The 16,206-nt window shown below is 52.2% G+C and overlaps 1 protein-coding gene across 1 annotated transcript in view; it reads left to right on the top strand.

The window, feature by feature from the left end:
• LOC144949935 (interferon-induced very large GTPase 1-like) overlaps positions 1-16,206 on the top strand; it is a 120,653-nt gene that overhangs the window by 81,532 nt on the left and 22,915 nt on the right. The window lies entirely within an intron of this gene.

Raw genomic sequence — 16,206 nt, 5'->3', positions numbered from 1 at the left:
GAACCGTCACAGCACGATAGCTGTATCAAGTAAATGAGAGATTTCAAGAGATACTACCCCTTATTAGTTGAGGGGGGGGGGGATGGGCCAGGAACGGCCCACTTTTTATTATTATGGTAAGGTGCGGCTTGCGACTAAGGCTAATTCTACATAACAAAGGACTGAGCCTTTATTATGGTAAGGTGCGGATTGAGACTATAGCCGTAGACTAGCCGTAGTCTCAAGCCGCACCTTACCATAATAATAAAAAGTGGGCCGTTCCTGTCCCATCCCCCCCCCCTCAACCAATACGGGGTAGTATCTCTTGTAATCTCTCATTTACTTGATACAGCTATCGTGCTGTGACGGTTCCACCTGAAGACGGAAGCTTGTGTTGCCTCCGAAACGTCGTGATTTTTATTTTATTTTTATTTTACTTTTATTAATTTTAATTTTTTTACCCACGTGACTTTACCGAAAAACCCTAAGAATATGAATACTTGCAGTCACGAAAGCTTCAAATCTAGAATTGTAAGGTACTCTTATTTAACGAGCATTCATATTAATTGCGACAATAATTTAAATCATATCTGTCGGGATTCGCAGGTAAATCCTTTTTCCTTCGATGAGATTGAGATCATGAAATTGATACTCATCTGGTCTATATAATCAATGTTTCTCCAAATCCACCCTAGATGGGAATGGTTGAACTGATTCTGATCAATTGGCATCATATGTAAATCTTTGCTAATGAATGTATCTTGTGGCAATGAGACAAAACCATTTGGGCTAAAATTTCACCCAAATTTTAATTTAGACTTCAAATCCAAGCAAGTCTAGGAGTGCCAACCAGCGAACTCCAATTTTCCAAGATTGAGCAGTATTTAGTTTCGTGCAAACCACACTTGCACCACTCGGGTGCAAATTTAGAGGTTTTCGAGACTCTTCATATCTAACTTTGACTTCAAAGTGGTGTATAATTATATAGCATCAACATATTCATAGAACTTGATTTCATGCTTCGGCGATCGAGGAGACATATGCTGAAAATAAAAAAGGCCTGAGGACGAACCACTCATACGCCAACTAGGCACGGCATAGGTGATGACTGTTTGTCACCCAGCTTGACAAACTTTGATTGACCAAAAAGTTACGACTCAATCCACCCCAGTGTCATACCTGATACTCCAAACCTTGACCATAGCAACCTGATGAGTATCTCACAGTCGATGGTGTTGAAGGCAGCTGAGAGATCGAGGCCAACCAATGCTGCAGCGTGCGGGTCATCCATGATCTTGTTAAGATCAGTAATGTATAGTAGAGCCATCTCAGTGCTGTGCAATGTCCAGTATGCTCGACTAAAAGTGGTTGAATAAGTCTATTGTAGCTACATGGGAAGTAACCGCTTTTTAGAAGTGAAGTGTGCAAATTCAAGGACTGTGGGGGTAGGGAAAGAGGAAGGCAGGGCTGATAGGGGCTGATGGACGAGGTTACGAAGGGTTAAGAAGAGTTAGTAGGGATGAGAGGCTCGGGACAAAATTATATTTAAGTAAGCTTGTTTGGCTACTTCTAAGGTGGCTTGACTGTGGGTGAGAAGGGTGTCATAGGATGAACAGTTCTGAGGAGTTGGAAAGAACTCCCACAGACATTCATCTTTGCATAATAAACGACTGTTACATTTGAGTTTGGGAGATATCCATGGCTGGGGGGTTTTAGCTGACAGGGAGCAAAGGCGTAGGGGGGGCTAGGTAGTTCAGAGAAGAGGATAGTACAATAGAGAGGGAAAAAGAGGAAGAGTCAGGGCGGATTGAGGAAATGTCAGTGATATAAGGTTGGAGGGAATAGAAGCGAGAAGTCAGGAAGAAAGTGTCCATAGGAGTGAAAGTTCCAGCAAAGGATGGAGTGGGGGTTAGCGGATGGAGTGGAAGGAGCAAGGGAAGTTAAACAAATTGTGAGGGACATGAGAAAGTGGTCGGGGGGGTGGGGTGCGTGTAGCTCAGTAGAGATAGGTGATACATTGTCTGATAGTAAGATACGGTTCAGGGTACTGCCAGATGTATAAGTATTGGGGGATGACAGCAGGTGGAGATCAAACGAGTTTACTAGGGAGAGTAGGGCAAAGTGGCTGTGACGGTGGAGATTGAAGTCCTCCACTTTAGCAAGTTGGAGGATTCCAATCACCAAGGAGGGGGGATAGAGGATTGAAGGAAGTTGAAGTGGTCAAAGAAGGAAAAATTGCGTCCTGTGGGATGGTAAATAATGCGAAAAGTGATGCAGTAGGCAGTAATAAATGAAGTGAATTGCAATTCAAAAGAAGAGCATACTTAGTTGAGTGTAGAGAACCAGTCGTGCTGTTTACAGTAGTACAATATTGTGTGTATAGGCTGACGATAGCACAACCAATCTGCAGAATTCTGAAGCTTCCGTAAACAACAAAGGATCTATGAAAGGCGCACTGCAAGATGACAGATGGCTTTTGTAATCTTTCTGGATATGTGAAGGAAGATTTATATTGCTGTCTATAACAATGGCTGGTTAATATGGCATTGCAGATGGTAAAGTGCCAGACAACAACACTTTTGGTGTAAATATCGATTTAAAGCTCTCTTGACTGCAGGGATTCATCTTCTTGGTTCTTTCGGTAAAGTCACGTAGAAAGCTTTTGGTGTATATATACGTAATAAATTATGTTGACGACACACAACTTGGTCTCTGTCTCTCTTTCATTCTTTTTATCCCACTCACACTCCGCTGATCCCGACAGTGGACCGGCTGTTCCTCTTGCGCGCCCCGCACGCCCTTCCCTTCAGTCGCACTCCTTCCTGCTCCCGCACAATGTTGGCTGACGGTGTGCTTGGAGTCATCTCCAGCCACGTGGCTGATGGCGCAGGAGACGTCCCACGACCTAACGTGGTCCCACTCCGTGACTACGCCAACTGACCACGAGTCTCTTCCGGATCCCCCTTATATTCCCCTCACACGTCATCCTATTTCCACCTTCCACCACGCCCTTTCCGAACCTTCCAGATTACTCCCTTCACTTAGCGCCCCTCCGGCTCTGCCCTTAGGCTCCGCCCCTGATATTCCGGGCATCCGATTGGACCGGAGGTGGGCGGCGGACCTTCCCATTTGCCCACATTACTGGGCCTCGCCCCCAATACTCCGGGCCGTCTGATTGGCCCTCGTTACTGGCATTACATCACCCCCCCACCCCCCCCCCCCCCGGTGTAAAAGACCAGCCGTCCCGGCTGAATCAGGACTAGACATAATGCGAGCGACAGAGTTACCGCAACGAACATGAATAGACGGAACTGAACAATACAATAATAACAACAACGATCAACGAAAGGGTATGGATTTGGATCTAGTATGGAACGCCGGCCCGTCCCTCACAAGAGTCGGCGCCCTCGCAGACTGCAATCTGGACGGGGTTGGAAGAGCTGCGGAACCAGAATCTTCCGCCGCTGGTGGAGGCCCGTTCGTCGCAGAACCCTGTGCATCAGGGAGTGCGGTAACCGGTGCTCCTTCCAACCACAACCTCGGTGGGGGTTGAAGAGCGACGGAATCAAGATCTTCCGTCGCTGGTGGAGGCCCGTACGGTGCAGAATCCCTTGTTTCAGGTAAGATCACTGGCGGCACGCCTACAGGAGGCACGACAGGCGTGCTCGAAGGTTAAACAAGCAAGGGTGGTGGCGCATCAGACACCGGCAAGGCAACTTTAGGAGATGACGCATCGACACGATGGGCTACGTAGGACTTCAATCGGAACGTGTGGACATACCAACGGCGCGACCCCACCCGGACGCGTGCGGACTGGGGACTAGGAACATCAATCAATACCACCGGACCTTGCCAGGGCTTGTGTAATTTTAGGGGAGATCCCCACTGGCACTTGTGGGCAGTGAAGCCAGGCGAGGTCCCCCACACGCCAAGGTGACGCACGATGGGAGCGCCGGGCACACCGTTCGTTCCGGGCCTGGGTCTTGGCCGTAGCCAATCGGGCCGCATCCCGCGCTTCCGTAACGCGATGAACGGAGTCGCGAATATACTCGGGAAGGGATTTTGCAGGACTTTTCGCACGCGTGTCGAACTGTACATTAACAGGCGGCACATTCTCGCAGCCGTACATTAAAAAGAAGGGCGAATACGCCGTGGACGCATGCGGCGCCATCTGGTAAGCAGAGAGCACTCCAGGAATATGCAAATCCCAATCGGCCTGCTTCTCGCTAACCGTATGGCAGAGCATGGCCGGCAGGGTTCGGTTCAACCGCTCAACCATCCCATCCATTTGTGGATGGTACGGCGAAGTCCGGACCTTCTTAGTGCCCAAAGCGTCGCACACGTCCCGCAACAGGTGGGATGAAAAGTTGCAGCCCTGAGCAATCGTTCTGGCGCCCCCTTGTCCATCAAGTATCCGTATAAAAATGCATCCGTGATGGACGACGCCGACTGGTCGTGCAAGGGCCAAGCCATTGCCCACCACGAAAAATATTCCACTCCGACCAACAAGAACTTGTTCCCCCGAGCGGACGGAGGAAAGGGCCCAAGAATACCCAATGCCACCAACGCGTTAACCCACGTCACTTTAATCGATTGCAATGGAGAAACATAAGGCTGTTTAGGTGGTTTCCGACGAGCGCATTCGGAGCATGTTCGAATGTGTCCGACGACGTCAGTCGTCATTCCGTGCCAAAAAGAATCGCGTTGCAACGTCAGCAAGGTCTTTTGCACACCAAGATGCAACAACTTTTCAGCGTGCAGGACCCAAACCAATTCATACCGCAACGGCAACGGAACGACCAGGCGCCAACGGCCCCACAAACCATCCCTCCACACAAGCAATCCGTCCCGGAAAGCCGCCCCAGGCACCCCATCCGACGGCGAGCACCCCTTAGACTTGCTCGCCTGACCCCGCAAAGCTGCAAGCGAATCATCCAACAATTGTTCGTGGACGCAAACGGAACACAGCAAGTTTAAAACCCAATCAGCCGGCTCAGGACAGGTCGAGTCCGCGGACTTATCCACCGCGGACATGACAGACCGAAGTGACTGAGGGGGCCGCGTGCACCGATTTGTGCCCGAGGCACACACGCAGGCGGAACCATGCGGCAGTCGAGAGAGCGCATCCTCGTTACTGTGACGAGAACCCTTACGGTACTGAATGTCAAACGAGAACTCCTGTAAAGTTTCCAACCATCGCGACAGCTGGCCCAAGGGCTGGTCGACTTTCAAAGAGTATTGCAAGGCCGCATGGTCCGTGCGCACAATTAACTTCCTGCCGTATAGGTAAGTCCGATATTGGCGAACAAAATGAATGATAGCCAATAATTCTCGACGAGTGACGCAATAGCGGGACTCCGACGAAGAGGGAACTTGGCTCCCATATGCTACAACGCGTTCGACGCCGCCTTTACACCGAGATAGGACAGCAACAAAGCCCGTATCACTGGCGTCCGTATCCAAAATAAAGGGCAAAGAAAAATCAGGGTAATCCAGCGTCGGTGCTGACGCCAATCAATCGCATAGGCCGCGAAACGCCTTCTCCTCCAGGCCCCATTTGAACCTCTGATTTTTCGCCATGAGGAGGTGCAGCGGCCTAGCAATCGAAGCAAAATTTGGCACAAATCGGCGGTAATAGGATGCAAACCCAACGAATCAACGTACGTCCCCCACCGAGGTAGGAGTCGGCCAATCCCGAACGCACGCCGTTTTGTCCGGGTCCGTGGCCACTCCGTCCGGGCTGACAATGTGACCCAAATAGCGCACGGAATGTTGCAAGAGGTGGCACTTTTTCGGCTTAACTTTCAAATTTGCGGAACGCATCCGAGCAAAAACGGCCTCCAATCGCTGAAGGTGTTCCTCGAACGTGCGGCTCAATACAATGACGTCGTCCAAATATATCAGGCACGTGTCCCACTGGAGCCCGGTCAACACCAGTTCCATCAACCGTTGGAATGTAGCGGGAGCGGCGTTCAATCCCATGGGGAGACAATTAAACTGAAAGAGCCCTTGAGGCGTACGGAAAGCCGTCTTTTCCCTCAACGACTCGTCAAGGCGGAGCTGCCAGAACCCAGAAGAAAGATCGAGGGTCGAAAAAAATCTCGCCCCAGACAAGGCATTGAGGGAATCATCCATACGCGGCAGGGAGTAACGCGTCCGCCACAGATACCTTATTCAGCCTCCGGAAATCAATGCAAAAGCGAAGGCTACCATCCTTTTCTTCACAAGAACCACCGGAGCACCCCATGGGCTATTGGACAAAGAGATGATGTCAGCGGCCAGCATGTCGTCCACAGCACCGCGAACATGATCCCTCTCCGAGGGGCATAACCGGTGAGGATTCATACGTATGGGGTTAGCTACCCCAGTATCAATGTGATGGGAAAATAGCGAGGTGCGCCCCAGGCCAAAATAATTTTTGCTAAACACATCGGAATATTTGGACAACAGCACGCGGAGCGCGGACTTCTGGTGTGTAGTCAGGGATGTGTTCTCCTGACACAACTCGGCGATCCATCGATCGTCCGACGATCCTGACGCTGTAACCCCCGCTGCAAGACCTTGCCAACCAGCCTCGGCATGGGCCGTGACCACGGTAGTAGCATGGGCCAAAACCGTGCCGGCCACCACCAAGACATTCTCTGCACCCCCGTTCAGAACTTGTAAAAACGGAGGTTGACCCGGCCGAACAATTGTCAAGAGCTGCAACCAGCGCTAGGCCACCGGTAGCAGTGTTGGACGGCGACAGGAGCACGCCCGCCGCCCCCTCAACACCAGGCACGGGCTTACGATAGCGCAGGGGAACGAGTATTTGCGATCCCGGAGGAATATCAACAGAGACGTCGGCCAGCGCCTGCACCGGAAGGTCCGGGACAGAACGGGCCCATGGTGACGGCAAAAAGAAAACCTTACGTCCTGCCGGCAACTCAATGCAACCCTGATCCACCAGAATTTTTATTGGCATTTTAGCAAGGAAATCGGTACCCAGTAGGCAAGGCACAGCGAGGGACCTGGAAATAAACACCGTCCCTGAAGTTGATACGTTCCCAATGGAAATGTGCACTTCAACCTGGCCCACAATGCCCATACTACCCCCGTTATCAGCAATACATGTGTAATAAAAGACTTGACCACGATATCTGGCTCAGTGTCCTTTATTTGGTCCGGTTTCTGTTTCCCACATGGCTGTCCTTTATTTGCTCCTTCCACACGGTGCCGACTCCGCTGTTGCTCCCGTCACCGCCAACAGCCCCGCTGTTGGTCTCCGTCGCTCCCGTAGCTCCTTAGCAGCCCCGCTGCTGTTACCCTCTCGCAGCCCCTCCGGCTGTACTCGCTGCAGCCTCCTCTACGGGTCACTCCCGTAGACTCTGACAGCCTCGTTGCTGTCTCTCTCTCTCTGTCGCTCCCGTAGCTCCTGGCAGCCTCACCGCTGCCTCCCTTACACAGCCTCCCTGGCTGTACTCGCTGCAGCTTCACTCCCTCCAGTAGCCCACTACTCTCCCCGGGGTTGGCCACCGCTGGCCGATGGTGCCACCCCTCTTTGGTTCGCCCGCGTGGCCTCACCCTTTTCCAGTCTCACCCCAACCCTTTTCTCCTTCCGGTTTTACCGCTTAAGGACCCGAACCTTCATCCCACGTCACATGACTCCACCTCCCCGTGACGTCACATCCGGAAGGTCGCTTACGCCCGCATTACACCACCCTCCCCCGTAGAGAAAAACCCAGCCGACCTCGGCTGAACAATACCAAACGGTAATGCGGCAAACCGACCTTCCCCACCAAAGGACACTAAGCATGCAATATAACAGTAAGAACAACAACACAAAGTAACATCAACGACCGTACGAGAAGCATGCAATAAATACAACAGTAAGAACAAGAACACAACACAACATACAATCAACGAAACGTAAGAGATTTAGAACGCAGAACGGGAACGTGATGGAGTTTGAGGAGTGACAGGGCGTAATCCTCCTGTTGCTGTTGGAAGTCCACCAACGTCCCGTGTCCCTGAAGGATTAGTCTCGGGCGTGTCCCGCGAATGTGCTTGCAGCGGGGTCGGAAGGGCTGCAGGGCTCGAAGTTCCCGCAGACCTGGCAGGTGCCCTCCGAGCAGGGCCCCTCGTCACCCGCGGTGTCACGGCCGGTCTGTCTGGAACAGGTACGACAGGCGCTCTTGCAAGATCAATGGACGCAGGCAGGGGAGAGTCGGCAGCAACAGACCCCGGTACAGTGGACGAACCCGTAGCGGCCGCGACGACTCTCCGTGCCAATTTGTGCCACTGCGTCACCGAGCGACAAGGCCCCGTCGATGGCCTTTCTTTAACAACAACATTAGGATCGCACAACGAAGGTTATGGGTGAGGTGCAAAGCCTTGCCGGGTGTCTGGTGCGTGCCGACTTGCCTGTTTCGGAGGTTCTTTGGTCGGCTTGTCTGTTGATGAGGCCTCCTGCTGCGGCGGACCCGGGACGCGGGCCCAGCAGTCCTTGGCGTAGTGGCCCCTACGCCCGCAGCGGAAGCAGTCGACATCGTTGCGCCGAAGCGCAGGCCTTGCATCCCGACGGCCCCGTACCTGTAGTGTAGCGCGCGGGCCCGGCCCACTGCGTCCCGACCATGGAGCAGAGGCGGCCGTCAGCTCCTGAGGGCCCCTCTCATCCGGCACGTAGACCGCCTTCGTAGGGTCCCAACCCAGAGCGCCACCCTCAGCGACGGGCCCCCCCGTCCACGCCGCAACTTGCTTCCACCGACGGAGGTTAAACTGCGCATCCAGACATTTTGCTGCCGCCCGGGAAGTGAGCTTCTCATGCCCACACACAGGCATGGGGATCCCCAGATCCCGAGACAGCTCAAGCATTTTACCTAAGATGAGAGGCTCGAGCAGGTCCGGTGGCATCTCTGGATATGCCGCCATGGCCAGCTCCAGCACCGCACCCCTGAAAGCCACGGGCGATTCGTCGGGCGCTCGTTGTCGTTGAGCAAATCGCCGATGCGCATCGTTAGGTGGCTCATAAGCGTCGGCCATTTCTTCAAAAACTCCACTTAAAGTCTTCTTCTTTTCGGCCGTTATGGAGCGGAAAAATCGAACTGATTCGTCATCCAGTAGAGTCGGCAACACTTCTAAGGCCTCAGCATCGGTCCATCTTGCAGAACGTACCGCCACCAAGAATCTGCAGGCGAAAGCGCTCCAATCGCCCCCGATGGAGAATTCTTTAACTGTGGTAAGATGGCGACTCCGACTCCTCTTCACGCTGTCCTCCAACGATGGTTCCTCTGGTGGTAAATTCAAAATGGCGTCGGCCCGCGGCGTGGCCAAGATGGCGGTTTCGCGCCGCGGAGCGCCAAGATGGCGGCTTCGAGCCGCATGGCTAATGGCGGCGGCAGGGCAGACAACGTGGCGGCCCGTGGACCACCTTCAGCTTCCTCCGTCGTTGTCCTTGGCGTGACAAGATGACACAGCTGCGCCAGGACGTCCTTGAGTGCCTCCAGTTGCTCCGCCATCTGCTGCCATCGTGGATCAGCGTCCGATGATGTTGACGGCCCCGCCACCGCGGCGACATCTTCAACTCCAGTCCCCGTGCTCGCTTCAGCAGGGCTTTCCTCCACCACCCCAGCAGAATCCATGGTTGGAGGGAGGTCGTCGTCGTCGGACGAAGAAGCCGATGCTGGCGCCGGAGTAATTTTCTTTCTTACTTGCTTCGACATGCCATTTCACTTCTGACACCAGTGTAATAAAAGACTTGACCACGATATCTGGCTCAGTGTCCTTTATTTGGTCCGGTTTCTGTTTCCCACACGGCTGTCCTTTATTTGCTCCTTCCACACGGTGCCGACTCCGCTGTTGCTCCCGTCACCGCCAACAGCCCCGCTGTTGGTCTCCGTCGCTCCCGTAGCTCCTTAGCAGCCCCGCTGCTGTTACCCTCTCGCAGCCCCTCCGGCTGTACTCGCTGCAGCCTCCTCTCCGGGTCACTCCCGTAGACTCTGACAGCCTCGTTGCTGTCTCTCTCTCTCTGTCGCTCCCGTAGCTCCTGGCAGCCTCACCGCTGCCTCCCTTACACAGCCTCCCTGGCTGTACTCGCTGCAGCTTCACTCCCTCCAGTAGCCCACTACTCTCCCCGGGGTTGGCCACCGCTGGCCGACGGTGCCACCCCTCTTTGGTTCGCCCACGTGGCCTCACCCTTTTCCAGTCTCACCCCAACCCTTTTCTCCTTCCGGTTTTACCGCTTAAGGACCCGAACCTTCCTCCCACGTCACATGACTCCACCTCCCCGTGACGTCACATCCGGAAGGTCGCTTACGCCCGCATTACACATGCATCGAACGCTGGACGTACCCGCGACGCAGGAATGGACAGAAGATGGAAAATGGCATCCGAGATGATAGTGGCCCACGCGCCCGAATCTACCAAAATCCGCACGTCCACCCCTTGAATAGAGCCCGGCACAGTAGAGGACCCCGTCCCGGCCGCAACCACTCGACGAGCTAATTTCCACCATTGTGTTACCGTATGAGACGACTCGACGACGGAACCCCCAGTAGTACAGGCCCCAGAATCACACGCAGCAATGATCAATAAAGTGACAGGCCTTGCCGGGTGTCCGATGCATATCGACTTGCCTGACAAGGGTCACCGTCCGACGTGGACGGGGTGTCCTCCGGCGAGGACTCCGGACGAGGAGGTGGATGAGGTCGACCCCGACAGTCGCGTGTGAAGTGGCCGAGTCGACCGCATCGATAGCACGCCATGTCGGCCCGCCGGCTGGCCCCCCCCCCCCGACGTCCCGGCGAGGATCCGAAGAGGGCACTGAGCGTGCCATCGTGCCCTTCCATGGAACCCACTGGCCCGCCACAGCAGTGAGGTCGCCCAGCCCCGCGTCGTCCGTAGTGAGGACGACCCACGACGGTGCCCATCCTATGGGTTTCCCATCAACGGCAGGATCGCCCGTCCAGGCGGCCATCTGCGCCCAGCGGCGCAAGTTAAACTATGCGTCGAGACACTTGGACCGCCAACCGGGAGGTTAGCGGCTCGTGGCCACACACGGCCATCGGGATGGCAAGGTCTTTGGACAGCTCCAACATCTTCCTGAGTATCAACAGCTCCAGCAAATCGGGCTTAGTGTCAGGGTACACGGCCATGGCCAGCGCAATCAGAGCGCGACGGTAGGCAACGGGCGATTCCTCCGGCGCGTGCTGACATTGGACGAACCTGCGGTGAGCGTCGGATGGAGGCTTGTATGCCTCCACCATCTCGTCGAAAGCCCCCCGCAGTGTCGCCTTCTTCTCAGCCGGAATGGAGCGGAAACATTTTAAGGATGCATCATCAAGGAGCGTCGGCAGGGCTTCCAACGCCTCCTCCTCTGTCCACCTGGCGGAGCGGACGGCCGATTCCAAACGCCAAGCAAACGCGCTCCAGTCCCCTACAGCGCAGAATTTCTTTATAGACGGCAGGCGGTAACTGCGACCCCCGCCTCCACCAGACGTAGCTGCACCACGCGGAGGCGACAAAATGGCGGCCTCCCGCTGTTCAGTCGCGGCCGCGCCCAAGATGGCGGCGCCCTGCCACATGTCGGCGATGGCGGGAAGCCTTGCAGAGGCCGCAATGGCGGAAGGCTCGGGTCCTCCCGAAGACTCTCCATCCAGCGGCCCACCGCGTGGTTGTCCCGGGGCCATCGCTGGCGCGACCAGGGTCACCAAGTTCAACAAAACGGCCCGCAGCGAGTCAATTTGCTCCGCCACGCGCCGCCAGCCCTCCTCGGCGCCCGAAGACGAAGACGGCCCGGCTCCAGCGATGACGTCTTGCCCGTCGCCGTCCCGTCCGTGCCATCTGTGCCCGGGACCGCCACTTCTTGAGTAAGATTGTCGTCGTCATCAGAAGAAGGTGCGGGTTGATTTTTCTTTCTGGGATGCTTACACATCACAAACCGCTTCTGACTCCAATGTATTAAATGATGTTGACGACACACAGCTTGGTCTCCGTCTCTCTTTTATTCTGTTATTCCGCTCACACTCCGCTGATCCCGACAGTGGACCGGCTGTTCGTCTTGCGCGCCCTTCCTGTCAGTCACATTCCTTCCTCCTCCCGCACACCGTTGGCTGACGGTGTGCTTGGAGTCGTCTCCAGCCACGTGGCTGATGGCGCAGGAGACGTCCCACGACCCAACGTGGTCCCACTCCGTGACTACGCCAAATGACCACGAGTCTCTTCCGGATCCCCCTTATATTCCCCTCACACGTCATCCTGTCTCCACCTTCCACCACGCCCTTTCCGAACCTTCCAGATTACGCCCTTCACTTAGCGTCCCTCCGGCTCCGCCCTTAAGCTCCGCCCCTGATCTTCCGGGCATCCGATTGGACCGGAGGTGGGCGGTGGACCTTCCCATATGCCCACATTACTGGGCCCCACCCCCAATACTCCGGGCCGTCTGATTGGCCCAGAGCTGAGCGGTGAACCCTCGCTTACGCTCGCATTACATATATATACATTACCTGGGAATGTTAATGCAGATATGGACAAAAAACATTACTCGATACATGAGTAACCTCCGATGATCTCATGTACCTAGATGAGCTTTCGCACCCCCAATTAGCACTGTTGGCTACTTACGATGCAAGATAAGTTCATCTTACGTACATACATTAACATTGATTGACAACCAGGAAACTTTGCATGTGTAGTGGTGGTGTTGACGTGCGCCGACTGTGACAGTGATGGATCACGGGGCGGCGCGGGGTGCGGGGTTGGGCACGCGTTGTGGGCGTGGTGTGGACGCGCGCGCCGGGAGTGACAGATGACGGGGCGGCGCGGCGTGGGTGGTGAGGCACGCTGAGATGTGGGAAAACAGGATCGTAGCCAGCGCCCAGTGATTGGTCGAATAAGATGGGTGCTCGCAGCGACGTCCGCAGGTGGGGTATAAAGGGGGACGCGCGAGAGCACTCGGGGAGCAGTTACCCAGTTGAAGACCAGAAGACGGAGCTGAAGACCTAGTGCCCCGAGACCCCTAGTCCCGCCGTCCTTGTGGGGACCGGGGCCCTGTGTGGCTCGGAGGCGAGACTGTGGGACCCAGGGTCCGACGCCCACGTGGGTCGGGCTGGGGACCCACAGTCAAGACGGACACCCCGGGCAGGGAGTGTCCCGAGTAGCTCAGAGGCGTTAGTCGCCGAGTAGCTAAGTGGGTGTTGGTCACCCGAGTAGCTCAGTGGGCGTTAGTCGCCAGGGTAGCTAAGTGGGTGTTTGTCACCCAAGATACTAAGTGGGTGTTTGTCACCCAATATACTAAGTGGGTGTTTGTCACCCGAGATACTAAGTGGGTGTTTGTCACCCGAGATACTAAGTGGGTGTTTGTCACCCGAGATACAAAGTAGGTGTTAGTCACCTGTGAACGAGTTTGGTAAAATAAAGAGTGTGTTACCCGTGAAGTCGTCTCCCGCCGAGTTACTACATTACACATGTACCATAACTGCAAACGGCACGGTTTCTTCTGCAGAACTTTTAATAAAAGATCTGCCAGATGATTATCTCAATGCATCTTCCAAGTGTAATTGTTGAAAATAAACTATTCTTCTTGGCATGTATCTTAATTCGGCATATGATCTATAGGGCAGGTATTGCTATAGGATGAATAATGTCGGAAAAAGAGCCATATTTACACGACTTTTTTCGATGTTTCATTTTCCAGATTATCATCAAGTGTTCCTACAAGTCAAGACGCTGATGTTGGTGCCAAGACAAACGAGCGAAGTGAAAAACAAGGCAGCATTAAGCCAACATCTTCGTGTGCAGAAAGTACAAATTCGAAAAGGTAAATCAAAATAAGATCATGTCTACATCACATACACACTTGATTTTGTAAGGTACTCTTAATTAACGAGCATTCATATTAATTGCGACCAATAATTTAAATCATATCTGTAGGGATTCACAGGTAAATCATTTTTCCGTCGATTAGATTGAAATCATGAAATTGATACTCAACTGGTCTATCTGATCAATGTTTCTCCAAATCCACCCTAGATGGGAATGGTTGAACTGATTCTGATCAATTGGCATCATATGTAAATGATTGCTAATGAATGCATCTTGTGGCAATTAACAAAACCATTTGGGCTAAAATTGCACCCACATTTTAATTGAGACTTCAAATCCAAGCAAATTTTGGAGTGCAAACCAGCAGAACTCCAATTTTCCTGGATTGAGCAGCATTTTGTTTTGTGCAAACCACACTTGCACCACTCGGGTGCAAATTTAGAGGTTTTCGAGGCTCTTCATATCTAACTTTGACTTCATAGTGGTGTAAAATTGTGTATCATCAACATGTTGATAGAACTTTATATCATGCATCGGCGATCGGAGAGAGGTATGCTGAAAAGAAAAAAGGCCTGAGGACAGGACGAACCACTCATCCGCCAACTAGGCACGGCATAGGTGATGATGACTGTTTGTCAACCAGCTTGACGAACTGTGATTGACCAAAAAGTTACGACTCAATCCACCCCAGTGTCATACCTGATACTCCAAACCTTGACCACAGCTACCTGATGAGTATCTCACAGTCAATGGTGTTAAAGGCAGCTGAGAGATCGAGGCCAACCAATGCTGTGGCGTACAGGTCATCCATGATCCTATAAAGATTAGTAATGTTTAGTAGAGCCGTCTCAGTGCTGTGTAATGTCCAGTATAAGTCTATTGTAGCGACATGGGAAGATACTGCTTTTTAGAAGTGAGGTAAGTGTGCAAATTCAAGGACTGTGGGGGTAGGGAAAGAGGGAGGCAGGCTGAGAAGGGCTGATGGACAAGGTTACTAAGGGTTAAGAAAAACTGGTAGTAATGAGAGGCTCGGGACAAAATGATATATTTAAGTAGGCTTGTTTGGCTACTTCTTAGGTGGCTTGACAGTGGGTGAGAAGGGTGTCTTGGATGACTAGATGAGCTTTCGCACCCCCAATTAGCACGGTTGGCTACTTACGATAAAAAAGTTCATCTTACGTACATACATTAACATTAATTGACAACCAGGAAACTTTGCATGTACCTTAACAGCAAACGGCACGGTTTCTTCTGCAGAACTTTTAATAAAAGATCTGACAGATGATTATCTAAATTCATCTTCCAAATGTAATTGTTGGAAATAAAAATTATTCTTGGCATGTATCTTAATTCAGCATATGACCTATAGGGCAGGTATTGCAATAGGATGAATAATGTGGGAATAAGAGCCATATTTACACGACTTTTGCGATGTTTTATTTTCCAGATTATTATCAAGTCAAGATGCTGATGATGGTGCCCAGACAGACGAGCGAAGTGAAAAAAAAGGCAGCATTAAGCCAACATGTTCGTGTGCAGAAAGTACGAATTCGCAAAGGTAAATCAAAATAATGTAATGTCTACATCACATACACAATTGATTTTGTAAGGTACTCTTAATTAACAAGCATTGATATTAATTGCGACAATAATTTTAATCATACCTGTAGGGATTCACGGGTAAATCCTTTTTCCGTGGATTAGATTGAGATCATGAAATTGACACTCATCTGGTCTATCTAATCAATGTTTCTCCAAATCCACCCTAGAGAGGAAGGGTAGAACTGATTCTGATCTATTGACATCATATGTGAATGATTGCTAATTAATGTATCTTGTGGAAATGAGATCAAACCATTTTGGATAGAATTGCACCAAAATTTTTATATAGACTTCAAATCCAAGCAAGCCTTAATCGCTATTGCTTGAGTTTCAAAAGTTTAAAAAGCATAAAGGTAAAATAAATTGCAATGTATACAAATCATACACATTTAATATTCTGCCACCAGTGAGTAAAGCAAATTCGGCATTAACTATATCTACATCAACCTTCTGGCGTGGCCATGGTATTGCTCACATACATTGCGCCACTGTGTTTCAGGGAGGGAATAGAATCCAGTACTTAGGATTTTAAAATTCTACAGTGTTGATCTAATCACAACAAACCATTGTAAATATTTAATCCTCATACCATGGAAGCTGCTGTGGCCAGGTTTGGCCCTCGCAACTCGTATCAAGGCCGGATTCCAAGAAAATCCAAGACCAGTGCAGCCTTTGTGGAGTTTTCATTAGCCTACCATGCAGTCTGGATGAAGGGATTGATGTTCAAGCTGACATACCACCAACCAACTCACGTAGATTTGTATATTCGGATGACCTTGCCCTGGCAAAGCAAACAGCCATAACATCGCATCCACTCGGAAACAA

This window comes from Lampetra fluviatilis, chromosome 55 (assembly GCF_964198595.1).
Source record: "Lampetra fluviatilis chromosome 55, kcLamFluv1.1, whole genome shotgun sequence".
Lineage (NCBI taxonomy): Eukaryota > Metazoa > Chordata > Hyperoartia > Petromyzontiformes > Petromyzontidae > Lampetra > Lampetra fluviatilis.
The sequence above is the reverse complement of the archived record's forward strand: the minus strand, read 5'-3'. Positions and strand labels throughout refer to the sequence as shown.